Below are 16072 nucleotides of genomic sequence, written 5' to 3'. Positions count from 1 at the left end.
CACTCTTCAGTCACAGTAGTCCAATCTACGGGGTATTCTCATCTGCTTCTGCATCAACTCTATTTAAAAAAAGAAAGAAAAAATTCAATTATCAGCATTTTTAATCTGCGTAAGCAAATGAAATGGTTTTCACATCTAATTAAGAAAACAAAAAAAAATACCACTGAAATGAAAATACAAATATAATTTAGAAATTACGTAACTCTTTCTCAAGCTTTATTTATTTTGCATTCCGAACAGCTGAAAAATTAAATTCTCCAGCAATGGAATCATGATAATTGATCACCAGTGTCAACATAGTTAGAGAAAATATTGAATAAAAACAGAATACAGAAGCCAAAATTAAAATAACGTTTTGTTTGGGAAAAACATACTCCTAAAACATTTGATCCTTCCCAATTGAACTATTATGACATTATGAGGAGTGTCACTTGTAACACCCCGTATATTTTCGGTAATGTTATCATATCATCGTATTAAGCTGCGCTTAATTAAAAATGCGGATCTTTTCAATTATGATATCATTATCATTACCAACTTGCTTATTAATCAATTAATAAAACATTGCATGTGTGTAAATTGCAAAACACAGCTAACTGAAATACCTCATTACATTAAAAACATAAGTATGTCTCTAGTCACGGAACTACAACACGTAGGCCGAACAACTATCAGATTATACAACTCAACATAACAGTGCTAACAGCCAAGTCGCATGGACAAACCCCATGCTCACCCAAAAAGGAAACAAAGCCCAACATCAGTCTCAACATCAGCAACATACTAAAAGCAAGCTAAAAACATAAGCATCAGCAGATATATCTAGCATCCAACATATCAGCAAAATAAATAGCAAACTCATCAACTAAGCTCCGGCCTCCTGCCGCTAGAGGCATCAGCCCCCATACTACTTGAACATAAAATAAGCGTCCCCAAACGTGGGGTGAGATCTCTAAACAAGAAATCTCAGTAAGACTAAGGGTCCTCAAGGATCTTCCACCCCAAGCTCACTTACATGTGCAATATAAGTTCCAAAACAGTTCAACAATATCATTTCCAAAATAGTGCAATGCAGCAGAATATCATGTCATGTGTGTCAATACTATAATCTACTGGCCAGAGAATGTAGGAATACGTCTATTACCCACACATAATAGTACAAGAAACATCGCTTGCACCTCATCCCAGTCTCACCATCTTGTATGTACCACATACTCAAGCTTACCGTATAGGTGGAACACCACATGCATATCATAAAGCCATTGCACATATCAGCTCAAAAGCATTTCATTATATCAAAGCATGTAACACAACATGCATATAACCATTCCCCCATGGGGTATGGTGGAACTACACAATGGCTAAACCGAGGACACGAAAGCTTACCTCTCAAGCTAACTATCCAAGCCAAGAGTCCAACCAATGCTCACAGCCCCAACACAGCAGAATCACAATCTGATATGGACCAATAATATATCAATAAACATGCACTACAAGCATACATCACAAAGACAACACCTTCTCTTACGTTTTACGTCTTTAGGCTCCTCACAAAGCCACACGCCCTTAATCCATTGATTCTGACTTAGTCCAATTAATACAGAAGTCCAACTTCCTCAATCTAGGGTCCACAAACCCCCAAACATCAGTTCTGGATGAACAGTAAGCTACTGTTCCTCGCAAACCCAGAATATCCGGATATTTGTCGGGGACATATCCGGATATCCATATCTGGATATTCAGATCCCCATATCCGGATATCCATATCTGGATATGCATATCCGGATATTTCGCGACAGAATGCAGTTCTGCATTTCGCGAGATATCATTCCCAAAGATGGCTCATTTCATGCATCCAGAAGCTTAAACATGCGATTTAAGGTGTGTTTAACAATATGCAACGTTAAGTTATCAACTTTAATCCATTACATGCATCAAGGTTCCATCTTTAACCACTAAACTCAAGATCAAAGGTTGTGAAGCTTACCCAACGTTCAAACAGCAACCATAGGTGCTCTTGGAGCTCGCAAGTCAGCTCCAAGGTATTGACTTCAAGGGTGAACGAAAATGCACTTCAAGGTGGTTCTTTCTTCACAAAGATGACCACTTGAAGCCCTCACCACCAAGACAAAGCTCCAACCACTAAACCAGCACCCTCCCTTCCCCAAAACAGAAGCACAAACTCAGTATTTGGCTGACTCAACCCTCCCAAACCACTCTACCAAGTGTTTACAAAGAAAGAAAGAGAAGAATCAAAGGAAAAGAGAAGACTTTTGAGATTTTTCATGCAAAAACACTAAGGGAGAAGATGACCAGCAAGAAGGCTCACTCCCAGCAGCCAACTCACGCATACAAGGCTGGAGGATCAGCCTACGGCTGTGTGCAACCCTCTATTTATAGGCGGTTTAGAAATAAACACACAGTATTAACTTTAATTGCTACGCTTAGCATTTTAATCCTAAACTCAGGATTCTGAACTACTCAATTTTACAAGAATTATCATATTTTTCTTATATTTTTTGCAACACTTTTCCGGTAGGCGCTTTTCCATAGCCAGTATCAGTTCTGGCACATGTTCTCATTATTTTAACTTGAAACTTGTTTTACAAGTCCTACATATTATTCTAGGAATATTCATGCACTTATTATAATTTTTCGGGATACTTCATCGATACTCATTTATACCGAGTAGCAGAACCGGTATCTGCACTTTTCGTCAGAAAAGCGACTCTCAGCATTATAACTCACTTACCATAATTATTAGTCTCATAATAATTATTATGGTCAATTATGAAATTATCTCATTAAACTCATAATTAACTGATTAATTTCCTTAATTAACGGTGCGGGTTCTTACATCACTGTTTGCCAAAAAAGACTGCACTTCATCCACATAATGCTCCCACAAAGGGCACTCCAGCTTATGACCCTTACATATGAGTTGCAGCAGGAACAATGTAATACACGAAACATATAAGATAACAGAGCGGCAACAAAATTATTTTCTTTAACTCTGACATTTAAAATACCTCAGGTTGTCAAGCTCCAACACAACCATTTTCGTCTTCCTACCATAAACCACACGATCACAAATTTTCCCAATTCCTGAGATTAAACCAATGACGTCTACAAAACAAAGAGGGCAACAAAGAGCTCGTAAAAAAAATGCAACAATTAAAAAATGAACAACAGTAAGGAAAAATTATATTACCCACTAAATAAGGAGAGTCAGATGTTTCTTTCTCAATGATGTCATAATCAACAAAATCAAATTCACTCGCAGAAATATTAGAATCAACAATTAATTTAACATCAGTCTTCAAGTTGAAAGACAAACGATATTGATGCTTGGTTGGCCTGAACACATCGCTATTGAATCCAACTCCAATTTTTTTTATAGAATAGCACTCTCCTTCATGGATTTTCTTTCGCACCTGCAACGAACCTTTGACAGTGACGTGCATCCTACCACCCTACAAAAGAACGCAGCCAACTTACATCAATAACGTTAATTAAAACGATCAGAACAAAGATGGAAGATTTAAAAAACGCTGACAACTACATGTTCATCCAATAAAACCATTTCAACATACGTTGAAAGTTAGGAACTTTCCAAGCCCGAACCACCTTCACCTTAATCCTCCAGTCCTCCTTGGCAGGATTGACATCCTTCATAAAATCATATTTTTTGTAAGACGAAAAAAGAGAGAAGCGATTTCGTTGAGGAAGCAATGCGCAAACAACTGATATTTGGCAGCAACAAAAAAAGAAACAATAAACAGAAGCAACCAAATCGTCCCCAAGCGTTCGTATAGAATAAACAGAAGCTGATGTATTTTTTAAATCCTTTAAACAAATCCAATGCAAAAGGAAGCTCAACATTAAATGAGTTGCCTGACACCATTCAGAATTCAAAAATCAAATTTAAAATTTAAAGTTAAAATTCAAATTCAAATTTGTAAATTCAGAAAGCAATGAGATATTAATAATTTGTAAAAAACAGAGGTACATTAAATGAGCTGTCTGCCACCAACGTTTATAACAAATCTTGACATTGATTTAAATTAAGAAATCTTGTCCATCGATTTGCTCTTGAAAATTCGATTTTATTTTATATTTATTTTATTCACTGATTTACCAAAGAAGGAAAGGTTTTTAAAATTTTGTAGTATAAACACAAACCTGAAAGTGAATGAGAAAGCGACACGTCAGCAGACTTGGCAAAGAATGAGTTTCTCTTAGAATATAAGATGGTAATTAAATAGGTATTAAGTTTTTTTTTTTTTTTTTGGTAATAAAAATATCCCCGTACTTCAAGATTTGCTGCTCCTAAGTTTGTACTATTTAACTAGTAATTAATTAATTGCAGATGAAGTGGTATGACATGGAATTAGAATGTGAATTTGACCATATATATGGCATCATGAACTCTAAATTATCTCACGTTAATTCAATATATTTATCAATTAATTTTAAACACAATAAACATCTACTCATAATACGTTTTAAATTCATAATAAATTACTGAATTTTGAAGAAAAAAATCCATTCAATTTATTTTATAAATCCAAATATACAAATAAATAGATGGTCAAACTCAAAATTCTGACATTCAGTTTCTTCCATTTTTTTATTTTTTTTTGGAAATGTTTCTTCCAAAATTATACTTACGTGTATCCATATCCTACAAGGGAAAATATGATATTAAACATTAAGTATAGTCCTTTTACTTTTTCTACGTACACTGGTCACATTAATATTATTTTATTAGTGTGTATTTCGTATATTGTATGCGTATTTTTAAATTAAGATAAATTTTAATAATTATATATTAAGAGATTAAATATTAAGAAAAATAGTTAAAATTATTTACAAGATAAAGAGAATTAATTAAAAAAATCAAAATAACTTGATCAAAGATCATTCTTAAAAATAAAATAAAATAAATTTTAAACGCTCTAAAAAAGTGTATTTTAATTTAATAAATAAGAGTAAATTAATCAGTTAATTAATATAAGGCCTCAATGTCTCTCATGTTATAGAAAATAAAATTATTTTCAACACATATATAAATGTATATGGATTATGTGGGGTCATATAAATAGAAAAGAAAAAAAAATGTGGACCACACACTTTTATATGTATGTAGGAAATAAATATATTAAGGGATTAATATTTCTTCTACAATATAAGAAACATTAATCACCTAATATAATTATGCTATTATTGATGTGATCCGTCATCTTTCTCATATTCTTCGATCTCCATGATTAGTATGGTAATAATAATACACTAATTAACCACTATATACTATTCATGAAGAAGAGAGGAAATGTTTCTTTTTCCTTTTGAAAACGAAACGGAGAAAAGAATAAGATATATAAAAAATATTTTACACTTGTGGCCACATCAACATGTGTTGGTCCAGATTAAAGGAGATTGAGTTTTTTAAATGGGAAAACATTTTCCCCGGAGAAAATCTTTCTCCTACTAAAGACTCATAGTATAAGTGGGGCCTACAAAATAGTGGAGAGAAAAACAAATTCAAGATGAGACTCATTTATGCTATGAGTCACTAGTAGGAGAAAAATTTTCAACTTTAAAAGGAGAAATTGTTTTCCTTTTTTAAATATGCAAAATTCAATTCGATCACGAGATTAACATGCGAGAAATAAATATCACTCTGAGTTTGAGAGGTTAATATCTCATGTACCGTGTAATGTCTGGCTACTTATAGGATTAATGACTATCCTTAAGGGGGCGTTTGTTACTGGGGTTTTTTTTGGTTCTCCGGGAAAGCATGCTTAGACAAATACCAAACCCATGTTTGGTAAAGCAAAAAATAAAAAAATCCAGACTACAAACGTTTCCCGGAAAACCATGTCATGTGCAATTTGTTGTGCTTTCTGCAGAAGTGAAATTCCATAGATTGGATGGAACCTTTTGTTGACCGGGGAAGTAGAAATTGAGGCGCGAATTTATAGAAAAAATTAACCTTCATGAAAATAGTATGTCGACCAAACATTCCCACTAATATTTCACAACCAACCAAACACACACTCAGTAAAATTAACCATAAATTCTCGAGAAAATTTTAGCATACCAAACATCTTATACTAACATTCCAGACCAAACATATTTCACTACATTCCAGTAATAATTATTTCTCAGGTTTAAAAAATTTCTACTCTACCAAACCTCCCATAAAAGTCAATATGAAATTTTTCAGCATACTTTAATTTGTTCTCACTCATATATTTTTTGAGAAACTTCTCAGGAGGTTACTAATCTCAGAATTACTCCAAGTTAAACACGTTTAACTGTAGAATTCTTAAGTTATGGACTACTGAAAAGTAGATATATCCAGTTAGTATAGATAGTACATATCAAATCCTTTTTATGGGCTACCGAAAAGTAAATGCATCTTGTTAGTATAGGTAGTACATATCAAATCCTTTAAGTCATCCTCAGTTGTACAGTCCCATACCTGCACAACCTCTGGATCCCTCTCGTTTAGGTGTTGATTCAATCCGTTTATGTACCACCAGCTGGGAGAAAGGTCATGCTCTGATACCACTTGCAATGCCCGGCTACTTGTAGGATCAATGATTGTCCCCATAAATCAACACGAGATTTTTCAGCATATTTTGTCCTCACTCACACACTTCGTGGGAAACTTCTCCGGAGATCACCCATCACATAATTGTTCCAAGTCAAGCATGTTTAACTATATAGTTCTTAAGTTATGTGCTACCAAAAAATAGATGAATCTTGTTTGTATAGATAGTATATATATCAAATCCTTTAAGTTATCCTAGACTGTACAGTCTCATACCTGCACAGTCTCTAGATCCCTCTCGTTCAGAAGTTGATTCAATTTATTCATGTGCCCCCAGCTGAAAGCCTGCTAGGAGCCGCTCTTTGTCTGTGCCTCATCTCTTTTTGCGTCGAATGTTACACATTGGGTGAGAGTATTTAAAAAAAAAAAACAAAAAATATGTTACCATATCATTTATGTAAAATAACAAGAGACGAGATGAATATTGAAATAAATTTGTATATTGAATTGATTCAGGATAGTACAATATATAAAGAAACACTAATGGGCTTAGCCCAGTCCTAACCTAAATCGTAATGAAATAAGAAAATAGATCTTTACAAATAATAAAGATATCCTAAAGATATTATTTCCAACATTCCCCCTCGAGCTGGAGCGTATAGATCATAAGCAACAAGCTTGAACAAGAAAGACTAAGAAACATAACATCAAAATAAACGAGTGGGAGTTGTAACAACTCTACAACTCACCCTAAAGAAAAATAACAAACATAATAAACTAAAATAAAATATTATCTATATCGCGAATACTCCTCCTTCAAGATGGAGGGACACTTCATCTTGGGAAGAAAGAAAACTAAAACGAAGCTTCATGGAATATAAGTCGGAGAAATCGACAACAAATCAACTGGAATGACCATCAGTTTGAAGAGTTGGTAAAGAGACGGTGCTGGAATAGACATCAACAAAGGAAGAAAAAGACATCAGCCAAGGAAGGGCTGAGATAGACATTAGCCAAGGAAGAGCCAGGAAAAAGACCATGTTACAACTGAAATACAAGCCGACGGAGCCAGTGTAACTGGAATAATTCGGGAACCAGGAAACAACGGAGATAAATGCTGCAACTGGAATACAAACCAACGAAGCCAGTGTAACTCGAATAATCCGCATATCAGCCAACAACGGAGGTAAATGCTCCCCCTGAATGGGATGCCGAAATAAAGCCAAACAATGGTAAAAATAAATCAAATACAAGCCAATTAGACTTGAATAATGTAAGAACTCGCACCGTTAATTTAGAAAATTAATTAAATAAATATGAGAATTAGGAAATAATTCCATAATTGACTCTAATAATTATGAGAAGGATTAAATAATCATGGTAAGTGATTAATAATGTTGAAAGTCGCTTTTCTGACGAAAAGTACAGATACCGGCTCTGCCTCACGGTATAAATGCGTACCAAAGAAGTATCCCGAAAAATTATGAAAGTATGTATATGTCACTAGAAAAATATGTAGGACTGGCATAACAAGTTTCAGGTCAAAATAATGAGAACTGGTGCCAGAACTGATACTGGCTAAGTAAAAGCGCGTACCGGAAAGATGCTGCGAAAAATAAAATAAAATATGAAAAATCTTAGAAAAATGAGTAGGTTCAGAATCCTAAGTTTGAGATTAAAATGCTAAGCGTAGCTATTAGCTATAATACAGTGCGCTTAAAACTTAAACTACCTATAAATGCATCTTTTGGCACATAACCCTAGGCCATAATATGACTCTATGTGGGTCATTTGGAGTTGTGACCAGCCTCTTCCCTGCTCATGCTTTCCTCTCTTTGGAAAACCACCAAGTTGTCACCTTTTGCTTGATTCCTTCCTCCTAATCTTTGTAAACACTTGGTAGAGTGTCTTGTGAGGGTGTGGGTCAACCATTCTGAGTTTAAGGTGTTGTTTTTCTCTGTGTTGAGGGGCTAATTTCTTGGTGAGGGCTGAGTGAGCTATTGTTCTTGCATTTTGAGCCCCAAGGAGTGGTCTTTGGTGAGAAAGAACCAACCTTTGATCATCATTTTCGTGCATATTGAAGTCAGATCCTTGGGAGCTACATTGTGAGCTCCAAGAGCATTCCTTTTCTGTTTTGAACCTTTGAGGTAAGTTGTTGAACCTTGATCATGAGTTTTCATTGTTTAAAGGTTGAGTCTTGACATGTTAATGAGTTAAATAGGTAACCAACCTGAACATGAACCTAAAAGTGAATAAAAATGCATGCTTGGACGTCCTAATGGGTTAAAAGTTGAACCTTGGGAGTGATATCTCGCGAAATGCAGAAACTGCATTCTGTCGCGAAATATCCAGATATTGATATCCAGATATGATATCCGGATACAGAGTTGTGAATATTCGGATATTGATATCCAGATATAATATCCGGATATGATATCCGGATATGTCCCCGACATATATCCGGATATTCTGGGAATTTCGAGATAATAGCTGTACTGTTCATACAGAATGTCATTTTGGGTTTGTGGACCCATGTTTGGTCATTGTGGACTTCTGTAATAATTAATCTAAGTCAGAATCAAAGTGATTAAAGGCTTATGGCTTTGTGAGAAGCCTAAAGACATGAAACGTAAAAGGAAGGCGTTGTCTTTGTGTCTGATGCTTGTAGAGTATGAGTATTAATATGATTATTGGTCCAAAACAAATTGTGATTGTGCTGTGTGTAGACCTTGAGCTTGGTTGGACTCTTATTGGGATTGATTGCTTAGAGGTAAGCTTTCGTGTCCTCGGTTTAGCCATTGTTGGTTCCACCATACCCCATGGGGGAATGGTTTATATGCATGATGTGTTTTTATGTATTGATTTATTGAAATGTTTTTGAGCTGTTAAGTGCAAATGCCTATGATATGTATGTGATGTTCGCTAGACAAGATTATGATCCTATGGGCAGGTACGACATTGGCGTGTACTATTATGGGTCGTAGACGTACGTACAACCTATACTTCCTCTGATCAGTAGAATAGTTAACACACATGACATGATGATATGCTGCATTGCACTGATTTTGGAACTAATATGATATTACTGCTTTTGAACTTATATTGCACATGTAAGAGAGCTTGGGGTGGAGAAATCCTTGAGGACCTCTTGCCTTACTGAGATTTCTGTTTAGAGATCTCACCCCACGTTTGGGGCACATATTTCAGGTTCAGGTAACTCGGGAGTTGACACCTCGGGCGGCAGGAGGCCAGAGCTGAGTTAGATATTGATGATTATGCTTGGATTATGTTTGGATGTTGATTTGTTTTACTGTTATTATCTTGTTATTTGATTTGAGACTCTGTGGGGCCTTGTTGCCTTATTTGGTGAGCATGGAGGTTGTCCATGCCACGTTGGTTGATTATGCCTTATTTTGAGTTCGAGTTGTATTAATGTATCAGGATTATGTCTGGACTACGTGTTGTATATCTGTGACTTAGATACTCACCTTTATTTATATATATTGAGGTTATTCAGTGTAGATAGCTGTTTATTTGCAATTTACATACAAGCAATATTTTGAAAGTGATTTAAGTAATCAACTTGGTAATTGATATTGACGTCATAATTGAAAAGAAAAAGATATTCTGCATTTTTAATTAAGCGTGGCTTAATACGATGACATGATAACAAACCGGGTATCACGGGGTCTTACAAATAACACCATAAATATATGTGCGAATAAAAAAAAATTGGCCAAATACAAGCAATAAAAGAAAATCAAAATCAAAACAATAAATCACCGAAGAAGAAGAAAACGCAACCGGAAGAAAATAAGAGAAGCAGAGAGAGCAAGAGAGAAAGGGAACAGACCGAAAATTCAATCCCTCACAGAGGGTGATATTTCTCTACTACCATATTAAAATTATGAAAAATATTAAGGAAAGGCAGACAAGGATTCTTCTCGTTAGACTTTGATACCATGTAAAATAACAAGAGACGAGAGGAACATTGAAATCAATTTGTATAGTGAATTGATTCAAGAGAATACAATATATAACGAAACACTAATAGAAGAAACTAAGAGAAGCGGAGAGAGAAAGAGAGAAAGGGAACATAACAGAAATTCAATCCCTCACGGAGGATGAATCTCTCTACTACCATATTAAAATTATAAAAAATAGTAAAGAAAGGTGGACAAGGAGTCCTCTCGTTAGGCTCTGATACCATGTAAAATAACAAATGACGAGAGGAACATTGAAATAAATCTGTATATTGAATTGATTCAGGAGAGTACAATATATAAAGAAATACTAATGAGCTTAGGCGAAACCAAACCTAAATCCTAATGAAATAAGGAAATAGATCTTTGCAAATAATAAAGATATCCTAAAGATATTTTTTCCAACAATTTAATAAATGAAACTCTTATGTAACTAAGCAAAGAGAGCAAGAGAGAAAGGGAACAAACCAAAAATTCAATCTCTCACAGAGGGTGATATCTCTCTACTACCATATTAAAATTATGAAAAATATTAAGGAAAAGCAGACAATGATTCTTCTCGTTAGACTCTGATACCATGTAAAATAACAAGAGACGAGAGGAATATTGAAATCAATTTGTATATTGAATTGATTCAAGAGAATACAATATATAACGAAACACTAATAGAAGAAACTAAGAGAAGCGGAGAGAGAAAGAGAGAAAGGGAACATAACAGAAATTCAATCCCTCACGGAGGATGATATCTCTCTACTACCATATTAAAATTATAAAAAATAGTAAAGAAAGGTGGACAAGGAGTCCTCTCGTTAGGCTTTGATACCATGTAAAATAACAAGAGACGAGAGGAACATTGAAATAAATCTGTATATTGAATTGATTCAGGAGAGTACAATATATAAAGAAATACTAATAAGCTTAGGCGAAACCAAACCTAAATCCTAATTAAATAAGGAAATAGATCTTTGCAAATATTAAAGATATCCTAAAGATATTTTTTCCAACAATTTAATAAATGAAACTCTTATGTAACTAATAACATAATTAAATTTATTAAACGATTAAGTAAAATAAAAATAGATATTATATATATATATATGATCTCAATTATTATTAGAAACTATTTGATGAAAAGAAAAGGCCTACCCTTTAAGTAGCTCTATTAAGATATAAATTGAAAATATTATCCAGGGTTGCGTGGCGTGGAGTGCACACCATGAGCGAGACAACTAATCAATTGAAAATCATGATTCATCAGGTCAATCCCTTTAACAACAAAAATTTCTTTTTTTAATATAAACTATGATGCATAGAGATACCCGAATTACACGATCATTTTCATTGTAATTTTAAATATGGAATATTTTGTTTTAACACTTTTTCTGTTTTTCAGTGTTAAACTAACCACCACTCATGTCTCAACTTAATTTTAAACAATATTTGAAATCTTTACACCAAAATCTGTTCATACATTAAAATTATTTATTTTTATGATCTTGATTACTTTTTTTGGAGCGACTCATGTCTCTTGAATTTCTTTACGATTCAGGTGTGGAAATAATTAATTATCCCTTGGTAGGTTTAGTGCCATGGGTATTTTTACAATTTAGGTGAAGAAAGGGGTCCGTACAGATATGAGACTAATCTCAAATTGATATTCAGTTCTATTTTCAAAGATCATCTTTAAATTCGAACCACAATTTCTTTGATAGATCTATGGAATTCATATTGTCACTTGAGCTGATCCTCGAGATTAAATTAATTTTTCAATTATATCGCATGAATATACCAAATCTATTGTTGACATGGGCTAAATTAAAAACTAACTTATTCAGAGCGAAGAAGGCATACAATCTTTGAGATCCGAACAAGATCATGAGCACATTATTAGAAAACTAACCTGACTGTGATTGATCACCCTCAAAATATTTTATTTATAATAACTGTATGAATTTGATTGATGTTAAGTTAGTAGGCAACTTTTAATGAAATCCAGAATCAAGTTGTCAAAATTTCTTAATTTATAAAATTTGATTCAAATTTTTAAATACTTAATTTATTGCGATTCACCAAAAACAAAGTTGAGTGCTAGTTGGTGAGTCACAACTTGAAACCCGTAAGATTGAGCGACTAAGAAAATGCTAATCTGAAACATATGCAATACAATTTGACTTGGTCCGAAATGGTTGGATTAAGCCTTCTAGATAAAATCTGCCAAGCAATGGTGGAGTCAGGGAAAGGATTAGAGCGGCTATCTCCTCCCTTCATATTTATAGAATCTTTATTTAAAATTATATATATATATATATATATATATATGGAAAAAGTGTTTGTCATTTTAAATGACATAAAGTTACGTCATTTTAAGAGAGAGATAGACACAGAATAAATTTTTTTATTTAAATTTTGGGTTCGTTTTTTCTGCAGCTACTGCAGATAAGTTATCTGCAGTAAGCCAATACGACGTCGTTTTGAGTCAGAAATAATGATATTTTTGTAATTTTAATTTATTTTAGGGTTATAATAGTCTTTATATTTATAATTTTTTAAGATTTTAATACCAAAACGACGCCGTTTCGAGAATAAATGCAGATAACTTCTCTGCATTAACTGCGGAAACATTTTTCCCTTAAATTTTAAATTAAAAAAAAAATCCACTTTCTCTCTCCCATGATTTCCAATTTCTGTGTCTATCTCTCTCCTAAAATGACATAACTTATGTCATTTAAAATGACAAACACCAAATCATATATATATATATGGGTCAGGATCATTTTACACCAGTGTAAGTTACACTCCTAATCTTATCCGTTGATCCCACTTATATCTAAGGGCTCTAATTTTTTAGCAATGTGAGCCATTGGATACAAGTGGATCAATGGTCAAGATTGAGTGTAAGACTTCTAACTCTTACACCGGTGTAAGAATATCCTGCCCCTATATATATATATATATATATATATATATATATATATATATATGGTTAGGATCATTTTATACGAGTGTAAGTTACACTCTCAATATTGTCCATTGATCCCACTTATATCTAAGGGCTCTAATTTTTTAGTATTGTGAGCCATTGGATACATGTGGATCAATTGTCAAGATTGTGTGTAAGACTTCTAACTCTTACACCGGTGTAAGAATATCCTGCCACACACACATATATAGGGTCGAGATCATTTTACACCAGTGCAAATTACATTTTCAATCTTATCCGTTGATTCCATTTATATCTAACAGCTAAATTTTTTTAGTAATGTGAGCCATTACGTACAAGTGGATCAATGATTAAGATTGAGTGTAAGACTTCTAACTCTTACACACACATATATATATATATAGGGTCGGGATCATTTTACACCAGTGCAAATTACATTTTCAATCTTATCCGTTGATTCCATTTATATCTAACAGCTAAATTTTTTTAGTAATGTGAGCCATTACGTACAAGTGGATCAATGATTAAGATTGAGTGTAAGACTTCTAACTCTTACACCGGTGTAAGAATATGCTGCCGTATATATATATATATATATATATATATATATATATATATATACGGCAGCATATTCTTACACCAGATATATAGGGATAAGATCCTTTTACAAATTTTTTTTGCAAATTATACTAAGTACAACCGGTCGTACACTGCATGATTAAAGTATGACCGATCGTACTTATTGTAGTTTGTAAACAAAAAGTTTGTAAATATAACCTGCCCGATATATATATATATATATATGGATTAGGATCATTTTACACCAGTGTAAGTTACACTCTCAATCTTGATAGTTGATCCCACTTATATCTAAGGGCTCTAATTTTTTAGTAATGTGAGCCATTGGATACAAGTGGATCAATGCTCAAGATTGAGTGTAAGACTTCTAACTCTTACACTGGTGTAAGAATATCCTGCCCCGTAGAGAGAGGATCAATTTACATCGGTGTAAGAGTAATAACTCTTACACTCAATTTTAATCGTTGATTTCCGTTCATCAAACGACTGTAATTAATTAGATTATTCTTATTAATTAATTATTAATTATAACCGTTAGATATGCGAAAATCAACTGTTAAGATTGAGTGTAAGAGTTATTACTTTTACACCGGTGTAAGAAGATACTGCCTCATATATATATATATATGTGTGTGTGTATATATATATGAGTTCGCCTTTTCTACAGTCAATGTAGATAAGTAGATAACTTATCTACATTGAGCCTAAAACGACGTCGTTTTGAGGCGAAAATCAAGGTATTTTTGTAATTATAATTTATTTCAGGGTTATAATAGTCTTTTTCATTATAATTTTTTAATTTTTCGACCTAAAACGACGTCGTTTTGAGAGAAAATGTAGATAACTTATCTACATTCACTTTAGAAATATTAAAGCCTATATATATATATATATATATATATATATATATATATATAAGTTATGGAAAGATTTTCATTATGTCAGCCTGCTGTAACTTCCATGATTTTTTTAACATTTAGGTGTGAATTTGCACTGAATTGAAATTTTAAACTTTTGAAGCCATACTCAGATTAATAACATTTTAAGAATGATGTATAAAAAAAAAAAAAAAAAATTTAAGAATGAACTTGGAGCGCGCACTAGGATAATTATTTTTGGTTGCAATTTCATACACGACCTCCTAACACGATATCAACATAATACAAAAAATTTGTATTTAGGTTAATTCATTTTCAAATTCGTGTTGACAAAAACTGATAAGAAATATTTTGTATCAGGTTGCGTTTCAACATACGAACCAAAAATTGACCTATGTTAATAATATAGGTTATTCATGTTATAAATATATTATTTGTGTCTTATCGTGTCGTGTCAATCTGCATAATAAGCAATATACTCTGAAGTTGCAGGTTATTCGTGTCGTGTCACCCACAAAATAAGCGAGTCATATTTGTGTCGAAGGTTTTAACCCGATTTCAAATCCGTGTCTTGTTCGTATTGAACGTATTTGTGTTTGTGTCGACCTAAATTGTCACCCCGTCAAATAGGTACTCCCTTATCAAAAAGAAAAAAAATAGAATACAGGTACAAATAATTATAAATATAGAAGTGGTGTAAATATATTATTTTTTGTCATATTTTTTAAAAGAATATACCCAATACATGGTAATTCCATAACATGGAAAATATTTTCATTATTGACAAGCAAATTGCAGAATATGTGTAATACTGATAAATTGTACAAAAGGAAATTGTTTCCATTAATTCTCTATCGTATGAAGTGAACATGAATACAAATAAATAGGCCTATGGCTGTTCCTGATGGGTGCAACTACTTCCTAAATATATGCAACAGCTAAGATGCTACTATCCTAGAATACATCAGATAACAAAATAAGCTAGGAAAAAGGTATCCTAACAAACTAAGATAACAACCAATCTACAACTAATATCAATCAGATCAGATCGAATCTTCTATTCCAACACTCCCCCTCAAGTTGGAGCATGAAGATATGAAATGCCTAACTTGGGAAGGAAAGCCATAAAGGA

This window comes from Gastrolobium bilobum, unplaced genomic scaffold (assembly GCF_033153095.1).
Source record: "Gastrolobium bilobum isolate Gb01-03AN ecotype WA unplaced genomic scaffold, APGP_CSIRO_Gbil_v1 utg3711, whole genome shotgun sequence".
NCBI lineage: Eukaryota > Viridiplantae > Streptophyta > Magnoliopsida > Fabales > Fabaceae > Gastrolobium > Gastrolobium bilobum.
This window is presented reverse-complemented; position numbering follows the sequence as displayed.